A 15,994-nucleotide genomic window follows, 5' to 3' on the forward strand; every position below is an offset into this window, starting at 1 on the left:
TAAATAAAAGGCATGTGTTGGTTAGTATAAAAATGGAAATTTTGTTATGCTTGCTATATACAGATACAACTTTTCCTAATTTTTTTTTAAATGCACCAAATGTCTAACTATCCCAGAAGGAAAAGATCCATAACCTCTAAAGATTTCAGAATAAAAGTGGGGGGAGAGTAGGGGGATAGCTGAATTAAGCTTTTTTAGCAGGGGGAATTATTTTCAAAGATGCTTGTATCTCACTGTACTATGACTGATGTAAATAAACAGCCCCTCTCTACACAGTTTATCCTAACCAAACAGTCTTAGAAGATTCCAGTCATCCTGAAAATATTTTCACTGGATGGGGAAAATAATCTATCATGTTCCAGGACTTTGCTCCCCTGAAGGAGTGTCTCCACAGCTTAAGACTTAGACAACACTGGCAGGGTGGCAGGAGAAAACTGTTCATCACAGGAAAGGTGGTGATATCCATCCTCTTGTGTGAACAAAAATTCTATTATTATTTTCAGGTATTCATGGTCAAATTGGTAGTCAAATGTATACATCTTTTATCTATTTTAATCATAAATTATTATAAGTCACACTCTACTGAATCTTAATGAAAGGCACTGTACACAGCAACAATAAACGTGGGTTCCCTTCCCCCACCCAGTGAACTACATCATAGCTATTCTTTTGATGACGTAACTTAATTTTTTTTTTTTAATGAAGAGCTAGTTTCCTTAATAAGAATTACCCCAAAGAGCCAGTCAAGTCTATAGAATACAAATTTAAATAGAGTTGAGATTGTGTTTAATCTAACAGTTATTTCTAATTTGAACTCATCAAATCGCCTATGAAAACATTCTAGGAACTTCCATCGACATCATCAGCTCTCGCTTTCAAGTCATAACTGGTGTTTCATGGGTCACTTTCAAATATGATAATTCTATCCATTTATTCTTCTTTAAAAGTTTCAAAAGTGATTTATTTTTCACTTGTAAAATATGGGACAGAAAATTATTTTTAATAATCAAAAGTATACATGTAAATGAGAATAAAATAGAAGTGCTTAAAATTTCATTTGATCAAATGAATTTGAGATTGTAGCCATGTTCCTTTTTTATACTTCTATTATCACCATTAATTAATATTCTGAATACATATTAGTGATTACTGATTAAGTGATAGTATGGCAGCTGACAATTTTCCAGTTTTACCTCTTGTTCATGCATTAAGAGGATATGTCACACAATGTGCTTATGAAAAAATGTTAATATTTCAAATAAGAACACAATAATCATAAAAAAAAATTGTGAAAGAGACCACAGTGACATTGTAGGCTCAAAATTTCCAAACATTCCTTATTCGCTGGTCAAAAGTTTCAAATTATTAACCCTGGGACATTCCTGGAGGATATGATTAAAATTTCATTTAGCTTTGGAAATTCAAATATATCTTCTTTACCCTATTTTAGCACCACCAGCAACTGCAGTTTCTAAACCTAAAATTATATTATTTCCCTATTCTATATCGTTAATTATGTTGTATCTTTTCTACATCACCCACACTTTGTTTCTCCAGTAGACTTTATATCCAATAAATTGCCAATATTGTTAATTATTTATACTGTGTGAAACCTTAAACTTTCCATTCACACTAACCACATGAATCCTGGTCTTTATCATTTTATATGGAAGTTTATTGACCAGATTTGCTACCTTCCCTTCCCTACAATTTGTCTCTGCAGTCATAGAAAAAGTTTTCTTAAGTAACTGCATTAATTATGCTGTATTCCTGCCCACACATTCTCAAAGGTTTCCTACTGGTCATTAAAATTGCTCAAATTCTTAGTTTAACATCTAAGGTTCTGCATAATTTGGTCTCAATTTTCCCCCCTGCTGATTTTACAATTTTTAAATAAACTTTAAAATTTTTAAAGTTTTAGATTTAGAAAAATTGAGGAGATACTACAGAGAGGTCCATGTATCTTGTACCCAATTGGCTCTACATTAACATTTTACATTCACATAGTATATTTGTCACAAGTAATTAAACAATATTAATATATTATTATTAACTAAAGTCCATGTTTTATCCAGATTCCCTTAGATTTTATCTTATGTTTTTCTCCTGTTCAATGATTCCATGTAGGATATCCTTCATTCCTTAATATTTTTATTTAAATAGAGATAAAAAGTCCATTCCTACAACTTTCACAGCTACAGATAAGGTAAATTTTTACCCCACTCTCTTTTAAAAGTTCACTCCCATATTCATTGATTTTTGCATGCTAGATCTAACGTATCTTTTTCAGGCTGGTAGTCTTCACTGACCTGAAGTCAAATTAAATTTTTGTAACTTTGTATGGTAATGGATGGTAAGTAGACTTTGTTGTGGCATTCATTTTGCAATGTGCACAAATATCAAATCATTATGTGTATGCTTGAAACTAATATAATGTTATATGTCAATCATAATTTAATTTTAAAAAGTCAAATTAGATGTTGATCTAAGAGCTTTCAAGAACACAAAACTCTACTGGGGTAAACTTACAAGAGATCAGGACTTAGGTTTGTTTTGTGCACAATTTCATTCCTTAGTGCCTTACACAGTCAATGTCTGGCAAAAAGAAATGTTGAATCATTTAATGCAAAAAATATTTGTATACCACTTTGAAACATCAATAATGCTTTATACATCAGTATAATTATTACTGAGTAGATATTTTCCTTTGTCCAATATCTTTAATAGATATTTCTCATTAAGAGCATAAACATAATTATAAAAGGATACTTACAGTACTAAGGGAACAAACTACTTTTAGTCTCCCTCAAATCAATTAGAAGCAAATTATAGATAACATAGTAATTACTATCTAACATATCTATTCATCTTTGAAGATTTTAAAAAGAATTTATATGGCAACATACTATTGACTCTTTTTGAATTTCATACATCTTTAAATCAAAGCAAAATAGAGATCTAACTTTTTTTAAAGTAATTAATGATGCAGATAGGTCCCCCCTGATAGAATTAATGACTGTGCCATGTTATTAAAGTGAATTTGAGTACTGCACTGATAACAGAGAAAAAACTGTTTACATTTGAAGAAAATAATATAACTCAAACATTGATGGTATTAACAAACATACCCAGAGTGTTCAAATAAATTGGTAATATGTAAGCAATAAGTATACTGAAATGAATGTACATATGTATATTCATAACACCATAGTTCCAAAAACTAATTAAGCAAAATATAGAACCTCTATCAGTAAAAACATATCATTCATAACCTAGAAAATAACTTGCACTATGACTTAAAAGAAAGCTTTGAAAAAGCTTTTTCTTTCATTTTTTTCATCATTCAAACTTTTTTAAATAATAGTTAATAAAATATTCTCATGTAAATACAGAAATAATTAAATTGTTTGTGGGTTTTGAATACTAGTGCCAAAAATTCTATGTAAAATGCATTATTATATGTTGTTTATATATTCTGTAATTTTAAGGACAAGTCTTTAGTAACCTGGTATAATTTCCAGACACAATCACAATACATTTGAGAAGTTAATGATATCCTGGTGCATATAAGCTAAGTGTAATTTAAAAAATAAAAAGAGCTTTTGCTATTCAAATAGTGAAGATAAATGTAGGTGTACACATAAACTCAAGTATGTTTTCATACTTACATGTGTGAGTATATAGCAAAAAATAAGCTTAGTAATCAAAATATTGAAAGTCAGTTATAGCTCATAAAAACAAGTCTCATAGATGTATTTTCTAATCTCTAGAGTTTTATGGAGGCTTTGTTGTTGTTGTTGTTTTAATCTCAGTATTTCATAGAAGAAAACAAGAACCAGAAATATAGTAATGTCATCCTCGGTAAAATGCAAAAAAAGAATCTGGGAAACTTTGGCTTCTAGAGAGTTGTTTCTTTAATCTTTATTATTTTAAATATATATTCTTCTAAGTGTATAAACTCAAGGGGCTCTCACATCATGCTCTGATGAGGTACACTTATCCTTCTGTTTAGAAACTACTTAATATGTTAGTACTTTCCTGCTATTGTTTTATTTAGTGTTGTCTATTATCCATTTGGACAAAACTTTCATTTTCACCATGCCTCCACCATTTTAGATGAACTTATCTAAAGTGATGATTTTTAAAACCAGTATATATGTATGGTGAATTGTATTGTTATTTCACAAATAACTAAACACTACTCTCTGTGTATTCAAATCTAACTATTTTATTGTAAACATGGCTTCTGGGTCCAGTAACGTGAAAGACCACTTCTGAGCCCTGTGGAATCTTGACCTGCCTTATCTAAGGCTCTGTATTAATTTAATTGCAAGATGCTTTAATTTTACTCATTTATCTTGTGTGTTTCATGCTAGCAATTTGCCTTACTCTTTTCCTGAATGTGTCAGTTTATCCACTTGCTCTAAATTTTGTACATACTTTGTATAACCCCAATTTATCAATTTCCCCTCAATATTACAGTATATTCTGTCTTCAGTCATATTTCAAATGCAGCTGTCATGTATTTCAAACAGACTGTACTCACTCTTTGCACTGTCCCGTTTCTTTTCACCCTTTCCTATTGCACCACATGCTTACTCTACATTTCACTTTAACTAGCCAATTCTACTCAATGCCCCAACAATATTCTTAAGGCCTGATAAAAGTTTTTAATGTTCAAAAATTGATGACTCTCTCTCTATGAAGATGTTACAGTCTCTAATGTTTCAAATAACTTTGTTAGAACTTAGTTATTTCTCATGTAACTATTGCCACTGTGAAGCAATGAAATTAGAATCAGATACCCCAGGCTAAAAATTTTGGATCAGCCACATAGAAGCTCAGTGACCTTAGACTGCTCATTTTCTCTATTAAAAATGGAAATGGCAATGTCTGTCTTATAAAATTATTCAAAACTGTGTATGTTAAATAAGATAACAAGTAAATGTGCATAATTCAGCTATTTAAAGCTATTAAATGTTTGTCAGATTGTTTCTAACTGCAACAGAAATGGTTTCCCTATAGATTAATACAATATCATGTTCTTTGCCTGATCAAGATCCTTTAACATTTATCCAGTGACTTCAGTTCTCTAAAATCTTCTTAATCTGTGGTTTTCATCTTTTTCACCCTTTTTAACTAAACATTGGGAATAAATTGGAGAATACGAGAACTATCTCCTTTGCACATGCAGTGTGCAGACTACTGAGGGAGATGAGTTAGTGCAAAAGGTCTCAGCACTAGAAACTCTTTCTTGAGGAAGAAACGAAGAAACTGCAGGACCCCTGGCAGCTGGTGTATAGTGAGCTCACAGAGGAGGGTGCATGGGCCGAGGTTAAAAGTTCAGATATTTTTTCAACCACACTGTGGTTTTAATTGGGGGAAAATTATTTAATTTCCGTTACAAACATGGCAACAGAGAAGCAGATGACCACCTACCTGGAAGGGCGCTGTGATGAGAAAGAGAGGTAGCCTCAGGGATGGGTAAACACACTGGAGGTAAGTGAACTGAAGAAATGTCAAGTAGAATTGGCTGGTGTTAACAGCAGGATTTAATGACATGCTGGGATAAGGGAAAAAAGGCAGAAGAGTTCCTTTGTTTCTAACTGGATTGATGAGGTAGATGGTGATACCATTTACTGAGAATAGAAGGGAGCTGGCCTAGAGGGCTTGGGGAAGTGGAGAGAGAATGTTGGCAGGTTTGGGATGGAGAAATAAAATAAGGGGAATTTAGTCAAGTTTTCTCACCATTTTTATTGTACAAAAACTTTGATACCTGGAGAACTGTGAAATGTATATGGACCACAGTGTCTTGAAAATTAAATTAAATTTGTGTATCCAACTTAGATATGTCTGAGTAGTCTGTCATAGTTCTAAAAGTAACACTAACTCTAGAGCTTAATACATACAGCATTTACAAAACAAAATTAATTTTATTTATAGCTTAAAAATAGAAGTACCATTCGTCAAACTTGAGAGGCAATGATTGGGGGAATAGAACACATAACTAGAACTGTCTTACATCCTATTTTTACCAATGATTATACATTAATAAGCTAGACAAGGATGACTTTGGGGAATATATGGAAAAGAAATTAATTTCCAAGTGGTATCAATGTGTTAGCAAGGGAAGTTTTGTGCTTTATGTCTATTTTTAATAAAACAAATTAGGGTTAACTGAAAAATCTGTAGCAATGAGATAAAGGTTATTATTGTGGGTAAAGATAAAAAAACAATAGTGTTGGTACTAGATGCTGCTGCAGAGCAAGTCAAAATAATAACAACAGTAATAATAATAATTAATAATGGCAACTAATCAGGTAACTATATGTGGTTCTGAAAACCCTTCACAACTCTATACACTTAGATGTAAAGAATCAGATTCAATTCTAATTTCAAAAGTAAGAAACCTACTTTCAACTTAGAAATACTAGTATAACCACCTTGCAAACTCTCTGTTAAAGACTAAATAAGGAAAAGTGACTAGAGTGGAAAAAGCACAGACATTGCATCAGGCAGACATGCTGCACTGCTAAGGTCAGCAACCATGGGCAAGTTAATTCAGTTCTCTGATGCTCAGGCTGGTCATCTAATAAAAGAGATACATCTGTAATATTTTCAACAATAAAGATAATTTTTTTAAAAAAAGAGTGATAACAGTCACCTCATCAGCTTGCCATGAGGACAAATTTGTTTAAAAGTGCTTTGTGCAGTGATTGAATTTTAATAGATGTTTAATAAATGTTATTTTCTTTTTAATTCCTTATTACTACTAACTGATCTTTTGTTATCTGATTGAATAAGTTCACACAGTCTGTCATACATTCATAAGCTTTCAAGAATTTCATTAGAATTTATATTTAAGGTAAGGCTCCTAGCTCTGCTTTAAAATAAAAATGAAAGGAAAAATCAACTGTGATCATTATCAACAAATATAAATAGGTGATACTTTGAAGAGTAATCTTTCTTTTGAGTTATGTTTATTACTCAGAATTTTTTCAGTAAAAAACTATTGGGCACAGCAATGAAGTTACAAGACATTATGTTAAACATGCCTCTGCCTTTTTGAAACTTAGTGAACGATCCCTTTGGGCATTGGTCTCCTCTAGTCTATTATTAATTGATACTAGAAATAAACTCTAATCAGACAACTCCAATCAAAATAATTTTTTTTATTACCTATATAATTATATTCAAACTCTTTAGTATGGTATTCAAGGTCTTTCGTAATCTGACCCTAACCCATTCATTTGGTCCAATTTCTCTCCATTATAAATCTATACCTAATATTCCAATAAAAATATATCTATTTACTTGCCATTCCTGGATTATACTCTGGTTTGCCACATCGCTAAATCTTTTTTGATTATGGAATTATCCCAGCTTCTAATATTCAGTTCACCCTGTATCTTGTAACCCTATTCTACTTTCAAGACCCTATTAAAAACACATTTGATTTGTGAAGTAATGCCTTATTCATGTCTTTAGCAGAATTAATTTTACTTATATCATAGTATTTAACTAATGGAATTACAACTAGATGGACAGAGGAGTGACACCTTCAAAGATAAGCACCTTGAAGGTAGAGTGTCATCTACATGAGTGCTGAAACAATACTTAGTGAATTAATTTATTCATGTATTAATTAATGGTAATGAGATCTGCCCTGAGCAAGAGCCACAATATAACTCCATGAGTTAAAAAAAATTATCAGACATATTTAGTTAAGATTCACTCTATTGTCTATTGTTTTCCTACAGAGTAGACTAATTCTCATGAACATCATGAAGTCATCCTGCATGTATTAAAATTTTCTATAGTTTTATTGCCATCTTCCCTTAAATACTTAAAAAATGTTAGTTTGTAGGGGTTAAATATCAGATGTCTATGTAAATGATATCATGTAATAAACAATAATTAAAATTAGACAGGAAATGACTCAAGGCAAAAAAATAAATACAACAATTTCATTCCTCAATCTGAATTCTCAAAACCTCAAAGAAAATAAAACCCAGGGCAGACAAATCAATATCCATGAAATATGTATTGTGTTTCAAAACTATACCTTGTATCAGATGCAGGGGTGCATTTGTTATCAGTCTGCAAATCATAAAAGTACTACTCAAAATGATCTTATGAACTGATTAAACATTTAAATGTTCCCAGATTACTCTGGCTTTCCAAAGTAAATATTTATAATATTAAAACTATTACAGGGATAATAGACTTTTTTTTCTATATTTGGCCTAAGGCAAGAGACCAACTTCAAATTTTTAATCTGATTTAATAGGAAACTATTTAATATCACTTCTATTGGTGGTAGATATTTTTTTCATAATGTTACTACTTGAATCATCATCAGTGCAACACATTGTCAAAAATTTAAGGGAGCAAAAACCACAACGTGAAAATTAAGTACAAGTCTACAATTCCTTGTCCATATTTTTTAAAACCCCAAAATCCAGATCTGGCAGTTATTTACTTACTTGATGGTAAAAACTGACTTGCACTGACACGGGCTATTTAAATTATTCTTTACTCCATTTAGTATGAATATTTAGCTTTTCCCTATAAAATCGTCACTGCATTTGATTGTGAGTACTGCCACAGATCCTAGTAGAAATCTTACATAATATATGGCAAATATATTACATCACACTTGTAAAATCTGAAAAATTATTAACTCTGGAAAACTTCTGATTCTAAGAGTTGTAGGCCTACACACCAAAACATTAGCTTTCAAAAGTTCAGGTGGGCTATGAAATTGAAACGTACTGGAGGAGTTAATTTGAATATGTTAAATGTTTGGTTTGATATAGTACACATTCTTGTATCTTGTGTCTTAATAATTATGAATGAAATAATGGTTATAACTCTTTACGACAGACATGCACCTTCTACCTCCTGACTTCTCCAACTGCCATACAACTTCCAGCTGCCTCTTCTAATGTTCACTTAAACTCTTCTTTTACTTCTCAAATGTTCCCCTTGGTGACCTCACCCTGTCTTCACCACTTTAGTAAACTGAACTCAGTCATAATTCGAAGATTCATTATCACATAATTTTAAACTACCTCACTACGTTCCTGAAGTTCTCTCAAAGATCTGGTTAACTAAAGTTTTTGTTTTTGTTTTCTCCTGGAAACTTTGAACCGTAAAGTTTCTTTAGTAAGTCAATTCCAGTATGCAAACAAGCATTAGTCATTTAGAGAAAATGCTAAAAGTTTAAATTTCAAACATATATGTGTTAATTTAATATATGCGGTATATAGGTACTACATAAAAACTTAAAGGCATTAGACAATTCAAGTAATAGTCCATTTATTTCGATATAAAATAATTTTTTCCTTTAGAAACCTTTATCTCAAAATCAATTTTAAATGAATACTAAGCAATTTATTATCATTATAAAAGTATTGATATTTAGTAAAAAAAGTTTTCAATCTTTCCTTGGTTCTATTCTTATAAACTCTTTCCTACCCTGGGCCTTATTTTGTCTTGTCCTGAATTACTTCTCCAGCTTCCTAACTGTATCCCCGTCTCCCCAGACATTGGCATAAAAACCATCTCTTTAAAATGAAACTTTGAACCGTTACTTCCTGAATTTCCAATGGTTCCCTCTTAGTCAACCCATCACTGGTTTCTCATATTCTTGCCATTCACATACCCACCAATCCTGGTCTCACACATCACTATTCGCCTGCACCTAACAGCAACTTGCCATACAGCGCTTCACTGCCTTGCTTCTGAGAGTGCTCTGTCTTTCTCCCTCTCCCAGCTGCACTCCGCCAAGTGAGCTAATCATCATCTAAAGGATCAGCTCAAAGGCCTCCTGCTCCAGAAATTTTCTTTGGTTACCCCAAATCTGGTCTGGGTGTTCATTCTCATGATACCATTAGTACTTAGGGCATATCTCCCAGTGCATGAACCTCACAGTTTGTATGACAAATTCTTTTAATACAGTCCGAGCCCCTTGAGAACCCACTCTGTACCTTAGCTTATGTTTTTATCCCTGGTACAGTTGTTTATTAAAAGAAAAAATAAGTGAATCAATAAATGAACAAATGGAAAGCTCTCCTAGAACTACCGTTCTTTAATGCACTAAAAAATTATCAGGGAACCACAGTTAAGAAGTCAAGAGTATTGTAAGTAATATGCCCAGATTGAAGATTTTTTTCTTGTGCTTGGTGACAACACAGCAGTGTCAATATCTGCACTTGAAATGACACATTCTACTGACCTATTGAAGCTTTTATTCAATATATATAAAGTATATGAATATATTAAATATTTATTCAAAATATATGAAATAACCAAGAATCAAGCTCTCAGGCATGCTGCTGACATCTTCAGACTAATATGGAAAGGAAATGTGAGGACAAGTCTAAAGTACCTGTCCTACCTCTACCACCAACTTGACTCTGTGGAAGTCACTTAATCTGTCTGCTTTTATCTATAAGATAGGGGAGTTACATACTTCAAGGATTCTCCTTACCCTAATGTTTTGTACTATGGCTTTCAAAAGAACAGAGAACCTGCCATTTTAGAATATGCTATTAAAGTAAAATAATGGAGAATTTCTGAGAGAATCATAATTTTCTTTAAGTTCTTAATTAACAGAGGAGCTAATAATCACTCTAGATTTTTATAGTTTACAGACATACTCCTAAAATAAGTGTACTTCATAAAAGTGTACATAATTCTAGTATAGTAGCATTTTATTTATAAAGTGAAATATATATAGCCATTAAAAAAAAAGACACAAAAAGGAGACTCCTCTGATTGTGTTTGAGAACTAACGATAATGCCAAGTCTGGGACGGTTCCTCTGCTCCCAAGAATGAGACAAAATGAGTTCCAAAAGTTTAGGAAATACTGTCCCGGCATTTCCTAATTGGGATGTTTTAGCAAAAGTTATTGCTGTGCTTACTAAAGGCAAGAGAATCTCAAAATCACATCGAATCTATAGTAAATCATGCAACACTTGTTAGGAAGGTTTTACGATGAGCAACAAATGTGAGGGTGATAAAATCTCTATTTTCATGATACCAGCTGCTGGCTTCTAGAAGCAGATGTTAGCGCAGGAGAAAAAGATATCATTGAAACTTTTAAAGTTAGGTGAACCTTGGGACAGTTGCAATGTTTGGTAAGCAAAAATAAACAGAAGCTGCTCACAATTTGTGGACCATTTTATCCAGTAAAATAGAAAATCAGATGAATTCTGAAAGTCCTAAAAGACAGCACAGGAAGGGGGAAAATTGATATTAAGATGCTCTTAGATAAGTGCAGTCCAATAAAAACTTACAGGGCTTGAAAAAAATAAAAATTCTTGGCAAATAATACAGTTTCTTAAATGCCACATATGTGAATCATAAAGCTTCAGTGCCTTTAAAAATTTGTAAATGATTTCTTTATGAACTTAAATATTCAACAGTTCCTTCCAGCTCCGATATATGGCAGTAATTTCCCATTTTCTTCCCAAGATATATTTACTATTAATAAATTTATAGCAACATTTCTTTTAAAAATTATTTTCAGAGGTTGCCAGGTGACTGCTGAGAGGATGGACATGTTCTTGCTTATGGAATCGTTGTTATCTTCATGTTCTTGCTTATGGAAAGGTGGATTTGCTCTGCCTGTTAGGGGAAGGTCTGGGAACAGACAGGGCTTGATTGAAAGGGTCACGCTGCAGTAACCATAATGAAGAATAGGAAACAAAGCAAAAGCTTGAGGATATAAAAGTACTATCCTAGTACTTTTCTATTCAGGGTCAGTTGAAGAGAAAATTGCAAAGTAGGTCAAGTTTGTGTTCAGTGTCCTAATCCTCTGTCCCACTGATTTCCTCGCCAGTCCTGAATGTGTGGCTCTACCCTCACTGCAGGGGACAGGAGCCTCGGGGAGATTTAAAGCAGTGGGGCTCAGAACCTTGCCAGATTCTGAAATCATATAATAAATACTGCAGTCGTTTAGACTAACACAACCATCTTTTGAATAAGGAGTACACAAGCAACATTTAAGCACTGACTTAAAGAAAACAAAAATAAAAAACTCCAATAACTTTAGTTTTTATAGTTTTCTAGAATGTCCTCTGGGAAGATGGAAGGCAACCCTTAAGAATGCAAGTTAGTTTTAAAGTTGAAATTCATTGGAGCAAACCTGGCTCATTTGGAATTTCTATTATTCTCAATTTTCTATTGATTTAATTTTTATTAGATTTTAATCAGGGATTTCATTGTGAAATGTTTTGAACCCAGAATGTAACTTAAGGAGTCAGATTTTCTAGCAGTAAAGGGAAAACAGTGGAAGCAAAGAATTGAATAGAAAGGGGGGAAAATGAAATTATATGGCAATTAAATAAAATGAAAAATAAAAAGAACCTGAATGAAGCAACATCTGAGGATCAGTAAAGTCCTGGAATCCGGAGAAGGGACTGTCAGCTGGCCACCCAACACAGGAATTAGATTCACGACGGTAGCTCTTTCACTGCGATCCCTGGCATGTGTCGTCAACAGTCATAATGGACAATGACATTCCACTAACTTCAAGCCTCAAAAACCTGGTTTCCGTCAATTACAAAGATATCGAGAAAACTGGTGATCCCAGACTCATAGACAGAGAGCAGGCAGGCAGCTCTGGAGGGGGAGTGTTGGGAGGACAAGGGTGGAGGGATTGAGCAAAAAAGAAAGAAAAAAAAAAAGGAAAGAGCGAGAACTCGTGGATAGTGACAACCGTGTGGTGACTGGGGGTGGGGTGGAGGTGGAAGGGGGTATAGGGAGGCTAATGGGGATGAAAAAAATAAAATAAAAAATGTTTTTTAAAAAAAAAGGAAAATTGAGAACTATCACTTGATATCAGAAGCAGCTCAGAGAAATCACCAGTCAGCATTTATAAAAATTACACATTTATTACTTTTGGAATCAATAGAAACTACTAAGTTTTAGGGCAAGTTTACTAAATTTTTTAAAAGGAGAAACAGTTATTGCTAGCAATGAAAATAATTTACAGGCTTTTAATAGATAGAAATTCAAAGGGGCAGTATTTTCTTAAAGAAGTCAAAGATTGAATAATATACTGAGGCATAAGAAATAAATTAACTTTAAAATGTTTGAGTTTTATTCTTTATAAAGCTGTATGTGACTTGTATTTAAATAAATAACATTATATGTATTTTTTTAGTTCTTGGTATAAGTTGGGTTCTCTTATTCCAAAATATAAATTCAGCAAAATAATATCAAATGTATTTTGGTCAATTTCTGTGTCATTTTCTGATAAATAATGCTTATTAGATAGAAATATATATTTGCATTTCTAATTAAGTAATGTCCTACTATGGTACCATACAAATTCCAAAATATTTGGGTAGTTTTATCTATTCACCTGCCTATCTATAATACTCAGGGAAGGGAGAATAGAGAAACTCTAATTGAAAAAATAAAAAGGACACAAAATTGCAATTAGAGGGGGGGGGAGTATATTCTTTGGGAGTTTTGTTTGTGTGTGTTTGTTTGTTTATCACACTAAGGGAAACTAAAATGACCTCTTTCTATCAAAGGGCTTATTAACATAAAATCCTTAAATCTATCTTCAGCTATAGCACAATACACTATACATTCACTTAACTACTGAACCCTTTCAAATATTTTTACTAAAATAATGGACAACACACACATATGCTGTATATTTGAGATGATTAAACTGGAGGTAGCAAAAAATAAACAAATATCAGGAACAGAACACATGGAAAAAATCTAAGTGCACAAAAGAGGAAGAAAAAGTAACATTTGAGCTAATAAAATGGCTTAGTCATTGGCAAAGGAAACCATTATTAGCACAAAAAGTTCCACTGAAAATGTGAAGATTACTTGTTGAATTTATTCTAATTTTTAAATTAAAGAAATATTTCAATTTAGAAATAGAACATTAGTTGTTGTGTGTGTGTTTTTATTGAGATCATTTAAGTAGGGATGGAAGCCAACAAATGTAAAATATAATATGCTCCTGATTTTTTAATTGAAATCTATTAAAGCACTGCTACAAATTTTTAGTAAGAGAAAAAACTGATAAACAGGTTTCTTTTTGTTTAACTTTTAGTTTCTTTCCCCTTAGAGGAAATCAATTTTGTTCTTTTATATATTGAAAGCCTTTAATAAATATTTATTAAGTGCAATAATGAATCAAATCATTCAATCAATGAAATACTATTTTAGCTAATCCTTCAAATTCATGTTTTAAAGTAGGTGCCAGTCTCCTACATAATTCATAGATTACCTAAGTGTGGCTTTCAGATTCATAATTTTACCATATCTATTAATAAGAATATGTGAAAACTCTTTTATAGGAGACATTTCTACTGGCATTCTCACTCTTAGACTAGCAATATTTATGTGTCATATTAATTAAAATATATGCCAAACATATTTTCTTTTAAGAATAGTCACCTTTTTAAAATATTACCCTTTGATATCAAATATTTTTTTAAAACCATCTTTTCAATATAAATTATATTTTCAAACATAAATAAAACAACTTTCTTTTTCTATAGAGGTCTTTTATACTCCCATCAAATATATTGCTCGGTTAGTGGATGAAAAGGAAGTATTAATGTGAGCAGCAGTGTAGTTGTTTTGTGTTTTATTAAGAAAGTGCCTCATGTAGATATGACAATAACTGCAAGCTCTTTACTTACTATATGCAACTTTACAAATAGTAGCCCAAAAATTATCTGTTTACTTTATTATACACATAGATGGGTCTATCTTATACTGCGCATTGACATATCAAGATTCAACAGCCCATTATTCAAAATCATTTATGTCACTTTCAAGTAAACATTCAAATATGCAGGAACTGTGAATATTAGGTAAGTATTTAAATACCTTTTGTTAAAAATAAATTTTTAAAAAAACACAATATTGCACTTACACAGAAAATTGTAAAGGTAAAATGTCAGAAAAAAGCTATCTATCTGGCACTTATACTTAGTAAAGAAGGTTTGTAGGAGATCAACCTTAAAATAAATCCAGCATAATTATATTCAGTGCAGAAATATTTGTATCTATTTTTATTTTTGTATTAAATATGTTTGTGCATGTATATTTGTATTAAAATTTCTAAATGATTAGAACATATTATAAATATTATATCCACTAAACTACATGTGATAGGACAGAGTACACTACAGGCAAGAATTTGCTATCTATGAACCATCAATTAATACATGACTTAGCAATTACATTCATATAGTATAAATGTAGTATCTCATTAAAAAACTGAAATGATAAATGTTAAATATTTAAAGTGTTACTATTTTGAAAATTAATATTAACTAATATAACACACATTTGAAATTCTTAAATTCAATTTATAAAACAATTTTTTACACTTATTATAATTGGACATTAAAAAAACCTACTTATAGTCTCTAATTCTTACACATGAAAGTATCTGAATTCTCTTTGGGTAAATCATTAGCAAATATTCCATTGTGCTTGAAACAATGAAAACATAAAAATTAATAAAAAGGTATGTCAAATGAATAAACTGAAGATAGACTTTTAGAATACATGCATTTATTAAGAAGTACTTCTTTATTTTTATCAGAGTAAACACGTTCATGCTTATTTGATATCCATGAAAACTTTGATGTAAATCAAAACAAAGGGAGACACAACTCTGGCTTAGCTGTTATTTGACTATTTAAAAAATACTTATAAACTAAAATTCACACTAAAACCAACAAGCTAAGAACTATACAATTCTAATGAAGTATTCATTTCACCTAACAGTGTTGAATTTACAATTTCAATCTGAAAAATGAACAAATCTCGTGACTTTAAACAAGTTCTCAAGTTAAGACGTTTAAAGACTATTATCCAAGGCCTTCCTTTTCCTGTGGTTACTGAGGTACTTGAATAGTAGCTTTTTGCCTGGGACAAACTTGGGATCTGCTGTTTCTTTGGCTACATTATCAATGGTCCATTCCACTGTAATAAACT

The 15,994-nt window shown here is 31.7% G+C and overlaps 1 protein-coding gene across 1 annotated transcript in view; it reads right to left on the reverse strand.

The window, feature by feature from the left end:
* The window catches only part of PCDH17 (protocadherin 17), an 87,095-nt gene that overhangs the window by 35,091 nt on the left and 36,010 nt on the right, over nt 1-15,994 (reverse strand). The gene's annotated exons all lie outside the window — the stretch shown is intronic.

This window comes from Miniopterus natalensis, chromosome 2 (assembly GCF_054644295.1).
Source record: "Miniopterus natalensis isolate mMinNat1 chromosome 2, mMinNat1.hap1, whole genome shotgun sequence".
NCBI lineage: Eukaryota > Metazoa > Chordata > Mammalia > Chiroptera > Miniopteridae > Miniopterus > Miniopterus natalensis.